The 17,730-nt window shown below is 34.5% G+C and overlaps 1 protein-coding gene across 3 annotated transcripts in view; it reads left to right on the forward strand.

Moving 5' to 3' along the window:
- The window catches only part of VPS13B (vacuolar protein sorting 13 homolog B), a 793,535-nt gene that overhangs the window by 452,019 nt on the left and 323,786 nt on the right, over positions 1–17,730 (forward strand). The window lies entirely within an intron of this gene.

Genomic DNA, 17,730 nt, shown 5'->3' on the forward strand with positions numbered 1-17,730 from the left:
TAAAAAAAAGATGCAGTAGTTTTGTGCACATTCTTTTGTATTTTTTGTAGTACGTTAAGATAATGGTATACATCATGTATAATTCAAAAACATGTTAATGTTGAATGAGAATTCTGTAATTTAATATCAATGTGAGTTTATTAATGCATACAAAATATGAATAGCAGATTATGTGAATATTTGGGAAAGGGAGTATTTTATACATAATAAAATAAAACTGATATAATGAATGTAGTAGGCAATTGTTAGATAAATCATTGATAGAAAAGATGCTTAGAAGTAAGTATCATAATGCCTCTTTTTGGAAGCAGCTACTCTTAATGAAGGTATATTCTATTTCTTCTTTTTGGTACTCTAAAGCAGAAAACACATTTCTCTCTATAAACAGTTATATATAAACAGTTATATATTAAAGGAATACTTTACGGTGTTCACATTAAGAAAAGAGATTTAAAATTCATCATCAGCTAGGTTGGGAGTCATTTTTGTAGAATCTCTTTAGGAGCTGTTTAGCCTCATTATTTCTCAGTTCCTAAATTGTCTTTTAAATGCTTGTGCCTCAATACACATGCTAAGGTGTGAAAAATATCCTTTTTTTCCACCACTTTCATGTCTCAGTTTTATTGGTAAAATATTTCCTAGCTCTTACCCCACTTCTGACCATGTCTTTTTCAGAACTAAAATTTTGAATTTGAAGAATTCATAGGTAAAATGAAATTTCATCTTATCTAAATCAGTTTCTTTTGTATTCCCTTTGAAAGATACAAAGCGTTTTTTTATATTTATTTTGTAACCAAAATCTGAAAGGTACATAATTGTTCTCTAAATTTTTACTGTGGTCTTGAGTCCCTATTTTGAGTAACTGTACTTTCATGTTTTATATGTTTGTCTTTGCTGTTGCTCAACATTTTCTTTTCAATTACAAGGTTATTTTCTTAAAATGTCATGGTATAGAGGCATAGATACTAAAGGTTAAATTTTTTTGTGGTTATTATTCTGTTTATAAAAACTATCAAATGTACATTGTTAGATTGTTCATATGTTGCCTTAATGCTCCCTTTTCCTTTTCTGAATTAATTATAGCTTAGAAAATCTCCAAGGGTAATGTATTTAGAAACTATACTGTAGAATAATATTATTTATCATATTTTAAGATTATAAAAGAAAATTGCTCTCTGGTATCAATTCAAGCTTATATAAAATATATTCTTAATCAGTATAACTTAAATATTTTGGTCAGATAGTTCATATTTTGCTGACTAAAGTCAACATTGTGTTATTATGACATGATACTTAAATCAACCAAAATTAATCAGTTTTTGTGTTTCTTGCCATGTTAAGAAATTGATGCTCAAAGTAAATAAAAATATCTCTATACTTTGGAGAATAAGACAGGGCAAAATATTTTTATGTTCTTATTTTCCTGAAGAAAAAAAAAGTCTTTATATTAGGAATGGCATTGATAGTGTTTCCCTTCCTGAGTGAAATAGGTAGTGATTTATTTTCAGATTCATTATGCTGAATGCAGGGACAAAATACTATATGTGGAATTCTAGTAATATATAATGTTTTAAATTTTTAAATTATTTCTGTTTAAATTAAATCTAGATAGTGTTCAATCCTAGAGTTAATGGAGATCTTTCTAGAATCTCATCTCATGAGATTAAGTTTCTGTAAGGGAAAATTTTTGAAAAGAAAATTCTAATCCCAAACCTTGGAAAGCAGCTAGCACATGCCTTGACGGTATGTACATTTATTTAACAGAGATGTCCTCAGAATTTTCTTGTTGTAGCATTGCTGTTTTATGATCACGTAGTGTCCTAACTATACTTGTGTAATTAATCACATTTTGATTATACATGGTAAGTTAGGGAGATTTTCTCATAGAGAAATCTTTGGTGCTATGATAACCAGAGGGAATCTCCATGGAAGAGTTAGAAATAGGTAAGACCCTTGAGGGATATGTTAATTATAGCAAATATGCCAGGTAGAAGGAACTAAGGGGTCAAAGAAGAGAAACAGGTACATTTAGAGACCTGAGCAGGCTTCTTTCTGTGTCAGAGGATTGGTTTCAGGGGCATAATGAGAGAGAGGTGGGGAAAAGTAATTGAGGTCAGACTATGGAAGCTTTGAATTTCTGGTTAAAGATTTGTGCTTCATTGCCCTGGTGAATTGAGGGGGTCCTGAGTATTTTTGATCAGGTTTGTACTATATTTGGAGGATTAAACACAGTGCCAAAGACATAATAGATACTTAAAGAACACAAATTCTGGTACCTGACTGCCTGGATTCAAGTCTCAGCTTTTCCACTCACTAGCCAACTGTCCTTGACCAACATAAGGTACTTAACTGCCTCAATTTCCTTTCTGTAATGTAGGAATACTACTACTTACCTCTTAGGGTTGTTCTGAGAATTATATAAATTAATGCATGCAAAACATTTAGAATTTGACTGGCATATAGTAAGTATTCAGAAATATTTACTGAATACTTAGTATTTGCTGTCATAATTTTTATAATTGATGAGTATTTTTGAAGTAATTACTTAATCTGGCTGTACTGTTTTGATTAAATTGAGGAAAGGATTCCACCTCTAGTCCTTGCTTATGCAAGATTAAATGAGTATCACTGACAAACTAAGAAATTATAATTTTTTGTGTGCCACATAAAAACACATCCCACCTAATCCTACCTACCCAGGGAGGAGTTTGTGTCAGTTTAAAATTCCCAGATAATTTTCAGTTTGTAGTTTTATGCCTTACTTAATATAGGCTATTATTTTCATAGCATTTTATAGTTTAAAGAGTACTTTCACATATTTTACCTTCTTTAATTTTCATTGCAGCTCATGGCACTTCTTAGCATTGTTAATCACGTTTTGCAGTGGAGAAAAACGAAGCTCAGGGTTGCCCAAGTTCACACGGCTAGCTTGAGCTCTTAACTCCACTACATTGTAATTCTTCTTGGCCTTTTTATTGAAATAGCTACATCAGAACAATATAGAGAGTAAGAAAACGTAAGAAATGTTTCACTAGTTTTGTAAGTTAAAGTTATTGTCATTGTGACTTAGTCATTCTATACCCACCACTTCTTTTCTACAACTTGCTTTTTTAACTCTACCTTATATATATTAGACTCATCTCTTGTATGTTTATAATCTCATTCATATATTAGACTCATCACTTGGATGTTCATAATCTCATTCATAGTCCGTTGCATGGATGTGCCAGATTGTTTGTCTTTCCTTCTACTAATGGACATTTGCATTTTTTATTTTTCTCTATCATATATAGTGTTAAAATGAATATTCTTCAGCACTCTCCTTATACACATATAGTAGTTTCTCTAGAGCAGTGCCTTATAAAAGAACTTTCTTCAGTGGTGGAAATGTTCTTTATCTGCCCTGCCCAGTACAGTAGCCACTGGACAGATGTGGCTGTTCAGCCCCTAAACTGTGACTACTGTGACTAAGGAACTAAATTTTTTAAATTGTATTGAATTTTAATTAACCTAAATTTCAGTAGACACATGCAGCTAGGGCTGTTGTACTGGACAGCATGGCTCTAGGTTATATAGATAGGAGTGAAATCATGTCATAGGTTATGCACAGCTTCAGTGCTGCTGGACATCACCAAATTGTTTTCCAAAGTGATTGTATCTGATTTACATTCCCAGTGGCTGAGTGTGAGAGTTGCCATTGCTCTACATTCTTGCAAACACTTGGCATTAATACTGTTATACTAGACACTACAGACAAGATTGTCTTAGGACTGGTTGTAAGTGGAAGACCCTTAGGGAATAATATTTGCTGTCTACAACTGGAGGCAATGCTGTGATGTCCTAATATGATTAGATACACAGATGTGTCTCCTCTAATGTATGGTGATAGAAGGGCGTTACCTACCATACAACAGGGAAAATATACCAGATTTTTAAATTAAATATGAGACTGTGTACTTGTTGCTGACTAGAAGGTTCTTGATTGGTACCTTTTGTTAAACCACCTTTATTCTGATTATTTTGCATCTTGAGATACTCATATTTTTACATCATGTATTAAGAGATTTCCTGAACTATTGCTGCGTTTTTAAAAAACTACTAATTTTCCTTTACAAATAAACAGAGTTGCTTTATGATCATTGTATGTAAATTTGAGAATCTTGAGTTCTGGTCCCTATTTTTCTTTGACCAATTTTGTAACATTTGTGGGTCTGAAGCAACTCAATGCATTATAAACTATATGAAATAATGTGGCAATATTTTTTTTTAAAAAGGAGTTTCTTTGTTGTTTACCAAATTTAAAGGTTCCTCATCTACCTTCACTCCCAAAATTCTTTCTACTCTATTGTCTTGGAAATATCTTTATTAAGTTTAATTTGACATCTAAATTATTTATCCAACTATATCACACATATATATTTTAATAAAGTATAATCTTATATTTTATTTTGAAAACCAATTCTTATATTAAGTATAGAAAAGAGGTAAGAGAGAGGACTGAATTTGTAGTCAGAAGGTGTGATTTCCAGTTTAGACTCTGCTGTCCAGTCTCCTTACCTAAATTATCAGCCTCTATAAAATGGAGTCTACCTGTCACACCCTGTGGTTGGTGATTTACCTGAGATGATATTGAAAAGTATCTGCAAACCATTTAACTGTATATAAATTTTAGAGTGGTATTATTAATATTATTACTATCATGTGTATATTTATGTATTTTGCATTATGAACCACTTTATAGTTAGGTAAGAGGATGGGAATAATGCGGCGTAATAAGAATGTAATTAAAGAGAAAAAGGTTTAAATGATAGAATTAGAAGCATACTAATAAAAATGAATTTGGTAAGAGGTAAAGAGAGTTATCTTTGTCAATATTTTTCTTAAAGATTTCCCAAGCAATTTAGAATTAGGAAATTTGCATTTATTCCAACTAATTCAGCTACAATTTGCTTTACATAAATACTTGTATAGGGTTATAGGATTTTTTTCTTATTATAGAAGGTATTTAGAAAATTTAAAGAACCTGTCTTTCCTATTTAATAATACATATGAACATTTCTCTTTCTGTGTAAACAGTCTTTCAAAACCTCATTTTTAAATTACTCACCAGTGTGTTTAAATACCATTATTATTGCTGACAATCTTTAGCTGAGATTTTGAATAAAGAGGAGCCAATTCTAAATCCTGATTTAATGATGGTTTTTGAAAGGAAGTCTTCTTTGTAAACATAATTTTAGGAGTAGGAGATGATGGGTAATAATTGATTAGTAGAGAAAGAGGGAATGTTACACATGAGAATTTCATAGAAATTTTCAAATAGGATTTTCAAATTGGATTTGGAAATAAATAGGGAACCTGTTAACTACCAAAACCAATTGTTTTAGTAAATGAAATGAAAAAATGGAATAAAGATATGAAGAAAATATCTGAATGAGAAAGAGTGCTAACACAGTTGGATAAAGTCTGGGTGGTTCATGATTTATTATAATAGGAGTTGACTTGCAGCCATAGAAGATTTTATAGAAGAATCCTAAATCAGGAGTGTTGCCAAAGATGTGTTGCAGAAACATTAGAAGCAAGTAGGAGGTCTGACTATCTTTTAATAAGGACACATTTTAAATTTTATCTATTTTATTACCATCTTTAGAAACCTAAAGAAATGAAATCTAAAGAAACCTGAAGAATGCAGGGGTTTTACTACAGTTACAGTTAGCCTTTCAAAGTCACCTATGTGGGAATTGCAGTAAACTTCACTGCTAAGTAAGACCATTCTGGGCTCTAATACATTAAAAAAGTTAACTTTTATGCCACGTCCTTGCACGTTTTAGAAGTCCATGAAGGTTTTACATAAATGCACCTGTAATATATTATTATAACATTCTGGAAAAAACGCTCTGATCTCATGTTATCAATGAGTGATTATGTATTATTGTTTGAGTTGAAGCTATGCAAATAAAATACACTCATTCTAAAAATTTAATGTTTGAATATTAATGAAAAAATAGTATTAAAAATCGCACTATTTTATTAGTATAAGAAGGAAGAGATTGCCTACTTGTGAAACTTTATAGTATGTGTGGTGTATGTTAGGCTATTTAAAAATTAAAAGGCTAGAATGACATTTGACAATGCTTTTGATATATTTTTTCTTTCCCATAAGCCAGCCTAACTTTTCTAAGCTTTCTTTTGTTGTCCTTTTTTTTCTGAAGTGTTCTCAAGCCTTTCACATCTTGTACTTACAGAATTTGCTCTTTGAACCTATGTGTGGAATTTTGCATTTGTTCCCGTTAAATTTCATCTTATTAGTTTGACTCTGTTCCAGTATTTTGTGATATTTTAGAATCTTGGTTCTCTCATTCACTATATTAGCTGTACTTCCCAACTTTGTCATCAGAAAATTTGATAAGTCAAAGTTATATGAATTCATTAAAATTAATGAATCATAAAAAAATTATTTAATTGAGCCAAATCCTCTGGCATGTTACTAGAGACCTGACTCCATATAGATATTATTATTTGGATTGGGTATTAAACCAGCTCTAAATCCATTTTACTATGTTTTCATGAAGGCCATATTTCTTTATTATATTAAAAAAATAACTTAGTTTCACATCTTCATAATATCAAGTTCCATAATATTGATGCTGATTTCTCATTTATCATGTTACCATGATACAACCAGAAAAGAAATAGGTTTGGTTTGGCTTGATTTTTTGGCTGTGTTGGGTCTTTGTTGCTGCACGCGGTCTTTCTCTCATTGCGGTGAGCAGGGGCTACTCTTCTTTGCGGTGCGTGGGCTTCTTATTGCAGTGACTTTTCTTGTTGCGGAGCATGGGCTCTAGGCGCACGGGCTTCAGTAGTTGTGGCACGTGGGCTCAGTAGTTGTGGCTCGCAGGCTCCAGAGCGCAGGCTCAGTAGTTGTGGCGCACGGGTTTAGTTGCTCTGCGGCATGTGGGATCTTCCTGGACCAGGGCTCGAACTCATGTACCCTGCATTGGCAGGCGGATTCTTAACGACTGTGCCACCAGGGAAGCCCCTATTCTTAGTTAATTCATATGACTCCTAAAATATACCACTTTCTATTCTTTCTATTTCTTTCTATTTCTATTTTGATGAAGGGTTTCATCAAAACCCTTCTGATGATGAAAAATCAATTTTGTTGAAGATCAATATCATAATTAAATATTTTACAAAATTGAAGTACCATTTCCATTTCTCTATATTCTAGTACGTCTCTTTCTCAGTAATTTCTCTGAGATCACACAGTGGTTTCTTTGATCACACCAAAAAATTTTTCAATGCAGTGCATGTTCAGTTAGTGCATTTCTTTAGCACATGTTTCTAATGGGATGAGAATTGTTTGGTATAGTTTGATATACTTTTAACATCGATCATACATAGTATACCTTGTAACTTTTAAAATCATCTTGTAAATATACCCCATTTATAACATGAGTGAGCAAGTGAGGACTTATCAGCACAAATCTGTGACTGAAGAAAAACTTCAAAGCTCATGTTTGCCTGAAGATAGACAGTGAAAGTCTACTTTCTTATTTGCTTAAGCAATGAGAGTATTTTGAGACTCTTCAAGTAGAAGGAGCTAAAGGTTTTATATTCTAATGAAGTTGCCTATAATTTAGCCATCAAAAGGAAAATAATTGGTAAATACTGCTGTCATGTCATTTTTACTTTATACTCATGTGGATTTGTACTCATAAATCATTTAAAATTTGTATAACTGAAAAAGGTGAGTTTTATTACCCCATCATAAAACCATTATTAACATGAAATCGCTTGTTTGTTTAAAACTTTATTTTGCTTGAAAATTAATTTGTTTCTGAAATGTATGAAATTCTTAGAAAATGATTTAATAACTGGATTACTCTGTTTTTGCTCCTTTATTTTTATAACCCCCTTCTTTCTTTTGAGAATGTGAAATACATGATTAATTTATCACTTGGACTAGAAATGTAGGGAAACCATTCTCTTGCCTAATACTCTGTTTCAATTCAAGGAATTATTATAGGGCTCATTTGCTTAAATTGAAGTCTCTGCATCCTCAGTGTACTTTTGGATTTTATAATACAGAGTAAGTGAGACCAATGGATTCAGTCTGAAATCAGGCCATCCGGCTTCTTTCTCATCTACTGTAGTAATAAAAACAACCAGGTGTCATTTATAACATACTAAACATGTTAAAATTATGCATTTACTCCCAGAGGAAGCCTATGTAGCTATATACCATTATCTTCTTACAGAGGCATCTGATATTCACTGAGTTAGTCGACTTCTCCAAGGATATATATATATATAGCTTGTAAGTGATAGAACCAGAGTTTGAATATAATTGTGACATTAAAATTCATGCTTTTAATGCAGTGTTATTACACTGCATTTTCCTCGACCATGTACCCTAATGGTAGCCAACTGTCTTGTAGATGTGTGCCAGTCATCATAGAATGGACTGGGCCAGAAAATGTAAGGGAATGCTAAGAAACCTATCTCCTTCATTGGAGGTATAATTGAGAAGTACATATACTGGCATTTGTGAATCAGTTGTGCTGCTGAATGCATATAAAGCATAAAATAAAACTGAAGATAGAACCCTGGACATCACTAATAATTGAAGGGGCAAACAGAAGAATCTTGTAAAGGAGATTAAAGAAAGGCAGTTGAGGGAGCGTGGAGCCATGCAAGCTCATGAAGGAAAATTTCAAGAATAAGCAAGACGGCAAGAATAGCTTTATATATATACTAGTTATCTACTTTGTGTCAGCTGTTACTTTGCATGCATTAACTCATTTGACTTCCCTCAGTGACTTTATTTTTCAGATGAATAAAATGAAGCACTGAAACTTTAATTTGCCCAAAGACACCCAGTGGTAGGTAGCAGAGCTAGAATTATGGATCCAGGCAGGCTAATTGTGCAGTCTGTGCTTTTCACCAGCATGCTGTACTGCCATTTTGAATTGTCAAATGCCCAGAAAGTTTAGGTGAGTTAATGACTGAAAGTCGTCCATTGGATCTGGTAATTAGAAAATCATTTGAGGATGTTTTCCAGTAAAATTTCAAAGGCAGGATAAGGATGACAACTGATAGCTCTTGGTTAGAGGAGAAAATAAATAGTGAGGAAATAGAAATACTAGGAGGAAAATAAGGGAATATGGCAGGGTGGTAGCTAGAGGGGTATACAGGGCCTTAGGGAGAGAGTTTCTCTCTTTTACAAGGAGAATTACTTGAACATATTTTAGTTCAAGTAATTGAACTTGAATGGTAAAGTTGTGGGAGAGAAAAAGAAAAAAATGAGAGTAAAATCCCCAAGGGAAGTGAAGGGAATAAAGAAGAATAGTTGTTATTTATTCAACTTTCATGTATTAAAAGCCTACCACGTGCCAAGTAATGTGTCTAAGTACAGGCTGGTGAGAAAACAGACACTGACCTAGCCTTCAAGAGTGAAGTGAATTAACAGAGATATCTTGGCCTTGAAGAGAGAAGAGATGCTTCTTCTAAACAATTCGGTGAAAGAGGCAGGACAAGTATGAATTTATCTGTTTTGTAAGTGAAATAGCCTCAGATTTACTGGTTCTTGTCCATGCTCCCTTCAGTTCAGATAGCAGAGATAGGATGTTCCAAGTCAAAGGGATGTGATACTCTAAGTATCAGAATGTGGTTTTTAGAATCAATAAGGATGCTAGTTTAGGTTGTTTAAAGAAAAACAAGGGAGCGGGCATATTCCTCGGCCCTAGTCCAGACCTGCTGAATCAGAATTTCTGTAGGTTTAAGAACTTAACATTTGTAACAAGCTCCGGGTGATTCTTCTGCACTCTGAAGATGAGAACCCCTGCCTTAAGTCATTGGTCATGGAAATTGGCAGTTGGTCTCAGCCTGATGGTCAACCATTTACATCCCCTGCCCTATACACTGTCAAGATTACTGTCACTTATGGAGACTTAGTGACAAAGATGTAGACAATTTAATCAAGACATATAAATTTTACTTCTTTTTACATTCCTATTTTCTGGCTTGTTTAACATTTTGTAGATCTCAATTGAGCTGTAAGTAATGAATTTTACTTCTTTACAGTGAGTTCCAAAGATATGCCTATTCAGCAATGGGCGGTAAATGATTCAACATGAGCTGTTTCTTATGTAAACATACAAAAGGCCCGACCCAGACTAAATCAATTTAAAAAGGAAAACATTAAAGCTATGTTTCCTGTTATATACTTAAAGTCTTCTTTGGTTCCTTATGATTATACCATTGACCAACTATTTCAGACTTTATTTTATCCTCCTACACCACCTGCTGAAATGGTTCAAATGGTATGGGAGATGAGTTTCGGAAGGGCAAAGCAATTACAATTATAACTCCTATATTTTAGCTAATAAAGCAGCTTTTTGTGTTAAGGGTAAGGGAGTTATGGGTATCTTGACTCACTCCCTTTCCTGATTTGAATTGCTAAAAGATTTTAAAAACTGCAATAAGGAGGGAGAGCAAAGTTCATAGAGCCTTTAGAAGGATGTGAAGTTGAGACAAGAAAATTTGATTCCTATTTATGATGTCAAGCATTTCTATTAGAAATTTAGTTAGGAAATAATATGAAGCCTTTCTTATTAAGGTATTTTACTTGTATTTTCTTAAAGCAGATATTGTTAATATTAGGCATTCTGGTCCTCAATGAAGCCATAAAGTTATTTTCCTATGATTAGGTCCCTGGTAAAGTATCATTCTGTTAGAATTCTTTAATAATTTTGCAACTATTTCTTGTACTATGAAAATGTAGTGCACTAAATCAAAATTCTCTTGAATAAAATATACTTTAATTTTTGGCTTTGCAGTCAGATTGTTTTTCAATTTTAGGATATTTTTAGTTATAAAATTCTCACTTAGGGAAAATAGCATTTGAAAAGTTGTACAATGATTTCCAGTGTTTGAAAAAAATTAAATTATTTCAAATCTTATGTCTGTAACTGTTTATATTTTTATACCTTAAAAAAATATCTAGTGTACCATGAGACGCAAAATGTACCTTTCACGAGATATCTTGTTCTAATACTGCTTAATAAAAATTAATGTATGTTATTTGAATGAAAATATTTTGAATATCTTTTCTTAATTTAGTACTGAAAAACAAAGCACTCTGAGTATTCTATATTATAATAACTGGAATTGGTTTTAAGTATGCATAAAACAAAATGGGTATATCTTATAGTTTAAAGAATAAAGATTAGTGAATATTTCAAGTTGAGGAATAGTACATTGTAACAATTGATGAATCTACATTGATACATCCTAATCACCCAAAGTCCATAGTTTACATTAGGATTTACTCGTTGTTGGACATTATATGGGTTTGGACAGATTTGTGATAAGACATGTATCTATCATTATAGTATCATATAGAATATTTTCACTGCCCTGAAAATCCTCTGAGCATTGCCTATTCATTCCTGCCCCTGACTAACCTGTCTCAGCCATTGATCTTTTTATTGTCTCCATAGTTTTACTTTTTCCAAAATGACATATAGTTGAAATTATACAGTATGTAGCCTTTTCAGATTAGCTTCTTTGACTTAGTAATTTGTCTTTAAAGTTTTTTCTTGGCTTGATAGCTCATTTCCTTTTTTTTCTGAATAATAGGATGTACCCCAGTTTATTTATCCATCCATCTACTAAAGGACATCTTGGTTGATTCCAATTTTGACAATTATGAATAAAGCTGCTATAAACATTCAGGTGCAGGTGTTTGTGTGGACATGTTTTCACCTCCTTTGGGTAAATACCAAGGAGTGCAGTTGTTGGATCATATGGTGAGAGTATGTTTAGTTTTGTAAAAAACCGTCAAACTGTCTTCCAAAGTGACTATACCATTTTGCATGCCTACCAGCAGTGTATGAGAGTTCCTGTTGCCCCACATCCTTACTAGCATTTGGTATTGTTAGTCTTCTGGATTTTGGCCATTCTAATAGGTGTGCAATGGTATCTTTTTGTTTTAATTTGCTTTTCCCTGTTGACATATGATGTGGAGCATCTTTTGTATATCTTCTTGATCCTGCTCATATTTTAAAAACCTTTTTTCTTCATTTTAAACAATTATTTTATATTTCATGTGTACTAATCCAGTTTGTGAAGTCTTTGAGGGTCTGTTTCTTCTGCCCATTGTATCTGTTAGTCTCTCATTTCACTTGGAACCAAATCTGCAGAAATTCTTTGAGTTCAGATTGAGTTCATCTCAAGAGAATTTCCTTTTACCCGTCATCTGGTAGCACTGTCTACCTGGCACAAGCCTTTCCAAATTAAAATTTTTTCATGCCACGTTGGAAACTCAGCCTCCCAAGTGCTGTCTTACGATGGCAAAGTCTTAGAGGGATTTTTTTTTCCCCCTGTTTACCCTTTGCTAAGTCTAAGGTCAAAATGGGTAAGTTGGTAAGTTACCTTGTCTCTTTCAGCATGGGCATTAGGAGGGCTTTTTTCCATTTTTTAAGCTTTTTAAAGTTTGAAATACTTGTAGATTCACATGAAGTTGCAAATACATCTCCTGTGAGCCCTTTACCCAGTTCCCTTCAGTGTAACCTTTCACCAGCTTTATCGGGGTATAATTGACAAATAAAATTGTAAGATATTCAAAGTGTACAACTTTATGATTTGATACATGTATACATTGTGAAAGGATTCCCCCATTGAGTTAACACATCTATCACCTTTTGTGTGTGTGTGAGAACATGTAAATTCTACTCTCTTAGCAAATTCTTAGTAAATTTCAATTATACAATACAATGTTATCAACTATATTCACCATGATGTTATATATTATATCCTCAGACCTTATTCATTTTATAACAGAGAGTTTGTGCCTTTTAACCAACCTCTTCCTATTTCCCCAACTGCATAGCCCACGGCAACCACTTTTCTATTCTCTGCTTCTATGAATTTGACATTTTTTTAAATTCTACATATAAGTGATATTATGCAATATTTGTCTTTCTCTGGCTTATTTCACTCAGTGTAATATAAATAAGCACTCCGGGTTTATCTGTGTTGTCATAAATGACAGGATTTTCCTCTTTTAAGGCTGAATGATATTTCATTGTATATACATTTGACCCTTGAACACTGCAACACGGGTCCACTCATACACTTTTTTTTTTTCAATAGTAAATACCGTGAATGTAGAACCACTGAACTGTGGAGGAGGAACTGTGGATATGGAGGGCTGACCATACCTTATACATGGATTCATAACTGCTTGGAGGGTTGGTGCCCCTAAGCCCCAAATTGTTCAAGGGTCAACTGCAGATGCCATATTTTCTTGATCCATTTATTCATTGATGGACACTTAGGTTGTTTCCATACAAGGTATGGAAAAGGCTTTTGTGAACAATGCTGCCATGAACATGGAGTACAGATATCTCTTTGCGATTAATGATTTCATTACTTTTGGATATATACCCAGAAGTGGGATTGCTGGGTCATAGCTGGTTCTATTTTTAATTCCTTGAGGAACCTCCATACTGTTTTACATAGTGGCTGTATGAGTTTACACTCCCGCCAGCAGTGTACAAGGGTTCCCTTTTTTCCATATCCTCCCTGCATTTATTATCCCTTGTCTTATTGCTAATAGATATCCTAACAGGTATGAGGTGATGTCTCTTTATGGTTTTGATTTGCATTTTCCTGATGATTAGTGAGCACCTTTTCATGTATCAATACCTTTTGGCCAATTACATGTCTTTGGAAAAATGTCTATTCAGATCCTTTGCTGGTTTTCTTAATTGGGTTGTTTTTTGCTATTGAGTTATATGAGTTCCTCTTATATTTTGAGTATAACCCCTTATCAGACATATAGTTGAAATATTTTTATTCTAGAGGTTGCCTTTTCATTTTGTTGGCAGTTTCCTTTGCTGAGTAGAAGATTTTTAGTTTGATATAGTCACACTTGTTTATTTTTGCTTTTGTTACCTTTGCTTTTGGTATCAAATCCAAAAAATCATTGCCAAGACCAGTGTCATAGAGCAGACACCCCTGTGTTTTCTTCTAGGTGTTTTATGGTTTCAGATCTTGCATAACTTCTTGCATAACTATAAGACAATATCTAAACCAGGAAATTGACATCAGTACAATCCACAATTGCCTTCAGATTTCACAAGGTTTTTGTTGTTGTTTTGTTTTTTGGCCATGCCATGTGGCATGCAGGATCTTAATTCCCTGACCAGGGATCGAACCCGTGCCCCCTGCTGTGGAAGCATGGAACCCTAACCACTGGACCACCAGGGACTCCCCTCACCAGTTTTATTTTTAATCATTTGTATTTATATGTCTATATGTGTGTCCAGTTTAGTGCAGTTTCACCGCATATGTACATTCATGTAACCACCGTCACAGTCAAGACACAGAACTGTTCTATCACAAGTCTTCCTAGGAGAGCTGTTTTTAATTCACCCTTTGAAGGTTGATGTAGCCCTTCGTGACCCCTGCTTTTTATGCAGTCTCCTATAAATAGATTCATCCATCTCCTTAGGTGGGCCTTGAGCTTTATCTCCTCCTGTGCGATTATCAGAAAATCACTCTCTACAGAATTCAGCAGAAACCCTAAGAGCAAAAGCTGGCTTTGGCAGATGCTTATTTATTAGTGTTCCTAATTTCACTTTTTTGGGGTGGCTTTGCACCTTCTGTTCTCTAGTGCCAGCTCTGAAATGTGTTTAAAAAGATGCTTTAAATTGTCTGCAAGCATTTTACTTGTTTCAATCAGAAGATTCACTCTGACTTTCTAATATGCCATATTTTGGAAACAGGTAATCATGGAAATATTAAAGAGCATTTATCTTTGTAGTTTTCCTTAATAGCTTTTTCATAATTAGAAAAGTTGACTTTGTTTTATCATGGTGCCATGCATCTATGATTAGTTGACAATTAGATATATTATTCATTCAAAACCATATAAGATAATGCACTTCAGGAATGGTCATAAAATTTATAATGGACCTCTTTATGAATAGTTTAATTTTCGGGCTTCCCTGGTAGCACAGTGGTTGAGAGTCCGCCTGCCGATGCAGGGGACACGGGTTTGTGCCCCGGTCCAGGAAGATCCCACGTGCCGCCGAGCGGCTGGGCCCGTGAGCCATGGCCGCTGAGCCTGCGCGTCCGGAGCCTGTGCTCCGCAACGGGAGAGGCCACAACAGTGAGAGGCCCGCGTACAGCAAAAGAAAAAAAAAAAAAGTTTAATTTTCAGTCATACATTTTATTTATTTCTATAATAGTTTTAATATTGAAATAATCAAAACAGAGAAGTTAAATAATTTCTCCAAGCTCATGGATCATTGAAAAATCTGAGACCAGAGTTCACATGAGTCTTTTGCTTATCCTATTTTCTACGTCTCAGATTTAAATGGTTTTGCAATTAACTTTTAAGTTGGATTTATATACCCATATACTGTACATTTCTCTGAACTTTCAAATCAGGTTAAAATGACAAGTATATTTTTCAATTTCAAAAGCAAACAGAAAGAAAAGTGTAAAATCTCAAACCCTGGTTCTTAGAAAACTTAAAAGTTTGAAATTAGCATGTTTAGAAGTATTAAGCTATTGCTCAATATACAACCCATTTTTACATGAGAAGAAGAACTGTGGAAAGTCATGTTTTCCACAGACAGATGACAGGAGGAAAATAGCTTGATTTAAGGCCAAGAGTAAATATGGGGCATTTCAAGCGTAGGTGAAAACTAATGACATTTGGTGTTTCTCTGGTTTTTATCTTATGACTTTGCAGTTTCTGCAAGTGCCAAGAAAAATAGAAAGGCTGATGTTAATGTTGGGCTAGGTTGCTTTGTTTGTCTTTTAATATAGTACTAATTTTATTTCCAAACATACTTTTTCTTCCTTCAAAGGGATTCTTATAAGTATTTTTTCTTTAAAAGTAGGCTTAGGGAATTTATGTAAATTGTAGAAAGCATTGGCTAGTTTAAAATAAGTAAATATAACTTTTATATGGGGAATAATAATCTAGGGAAATAAGCTAGGCCACCCACTGCCAAAGATATTTGCTGTATGTCAGAGTTTACGTGGCCCTGCAGCAGCAGTTTACTGTCTAAAGACTGTGTGTTCTTATTGCTGTGGACAGATAGATTCTCCACTTGAGATTTGTAAACATTTGTGTCAGTTCAAATCAGTGAATTGAAACAGCATTTACTGATTGCTTACTAGGAGATGTAGTTTCTGACTTCAAGAAACGTATGCTAGGGGCTTCCCTCGTGGCACAGTGGTTGTGAGTCCGCCTGCCGACGATGCAGGGGACACGGGTTCGTGCCCCGGTTCGGGAGGATCCCACATGCCGTGGAGCGTCTGGGCCCATGAGCCATGGCCGCTGGGCCTGCGCGTCCGGAGCCTGTGCTCCGCAACGGGAGAAGCCACAACAGTGAGAGGCCTGCGTACCGCAAAAAAAAAAAAAAAAAAAGTATGCTATATTGAGAAAGACCGCCAGGTCATTGTGATATTCTTGTACTTATAAGTACAGAAGGACCCTAAGAGCACAGATTTGGGAGGAAGGGAGTTTGAAGAAATGGTGGTCAGGAAAGGCTTCATAGAAGGTGAAGTTCGAGCTGTGCCTTTAGAATTAACAGGTTTACTCCAATATTCAAATGAAAGGAGAGCATTTGACCGAAATAGGTGTACTCACAATGTTGCTCCCTCTCACCTGCACCCCCATTCACTCCTTTTTTCTTTGCCTTCATTAAGGCAAAATGAAAGGGTTCATGGCCGATCTTATGGGCCCTTTTTTTAAGGCAATTCTTGGGTTCATGTAAAACTTCAATCCACCTTTCCTTGCATGCCCATTCCTAGATTGTAATTTTCTAAGTTAGAAAAAAGAAAACAAAAACCAGGTTCAGCTCTTACCTTAGGAATAATGAGAGTCCATTCATTCAGTTTCTCTGGTTCCCACTATGACTTCTTGACCAATGCCTGTTTGTTTCCCTGTTCTCTTTTTTGTTTGTTTTTTTTTATCGTTAACACCTTGTGATATTTCCCTACCTGAGCTGCCTGTTCATTCACTTGCAGTCCTCTCCCTGCTCCTCTCTTCACCTGAATTCATTAGCCTTAGCCCTCACCTTCCCTGGCCTAATGCATGCCATCTCCATTCCTGTGCATCTGGCCCAGACATCTGCCATCTTGAGTCTCAGTGGTCATCCACCTTCCATCAGTATTTGACAAGCTTCTGGGCATGGTCTGACCCACACTGTTTACTTAGACAAGAGGTAGTCTTGATCACATTCATACTGTTTCTCTGTAGTTTTCACACTAGGACTCAGTGCTTCCCTCCCTTCTCCCTCCACTAATTAGCTTTATTAGTATTCAATTGATATAATTAATTGTATTTCTTTTCTAATCACTGCAATTGTATCTATACTAGTAAAACTATTTTTATCCTCTATGTAATTTCACTTTTGTGTTGATTGAAACTTTCATGGGGGACAAATGTTACTTTCCTTTTGATTACTCACATTAAAGCATCTGTGAACCAACATAACTAAAAAATTACAAACTCACACAAACTTAGTCTTATCCGGCTTCCGAATCCTGAATGCTTTTCTTCCCACCCTACCACACTGCCTTGCTATTTTCAGTCTAAAACCTTCATGAAACATTTAACCATTTACTTCCTCTAATCTAGCTTTAAGCTGCTGATAATTTTATTCATTTGCTTAGCCTTGGGTCCAATAAGATCAAAGTTCCAAC

Source organism: Lagenorhynchus albirostris, chromosome 17, assembly GCF_949774975.1.
Source record: "Lagenorhynchus albirostris chromosome 17, mLagAlb1.1, whole genome shotgun sequence".
Classification (NCBI taxonomy): Eukaryota; Metazoa; Chordata; class Mammalia; order Artiodactyla; family Delphinidae; genus Lagenorhynchus; species Lagenorhynchus albirostris.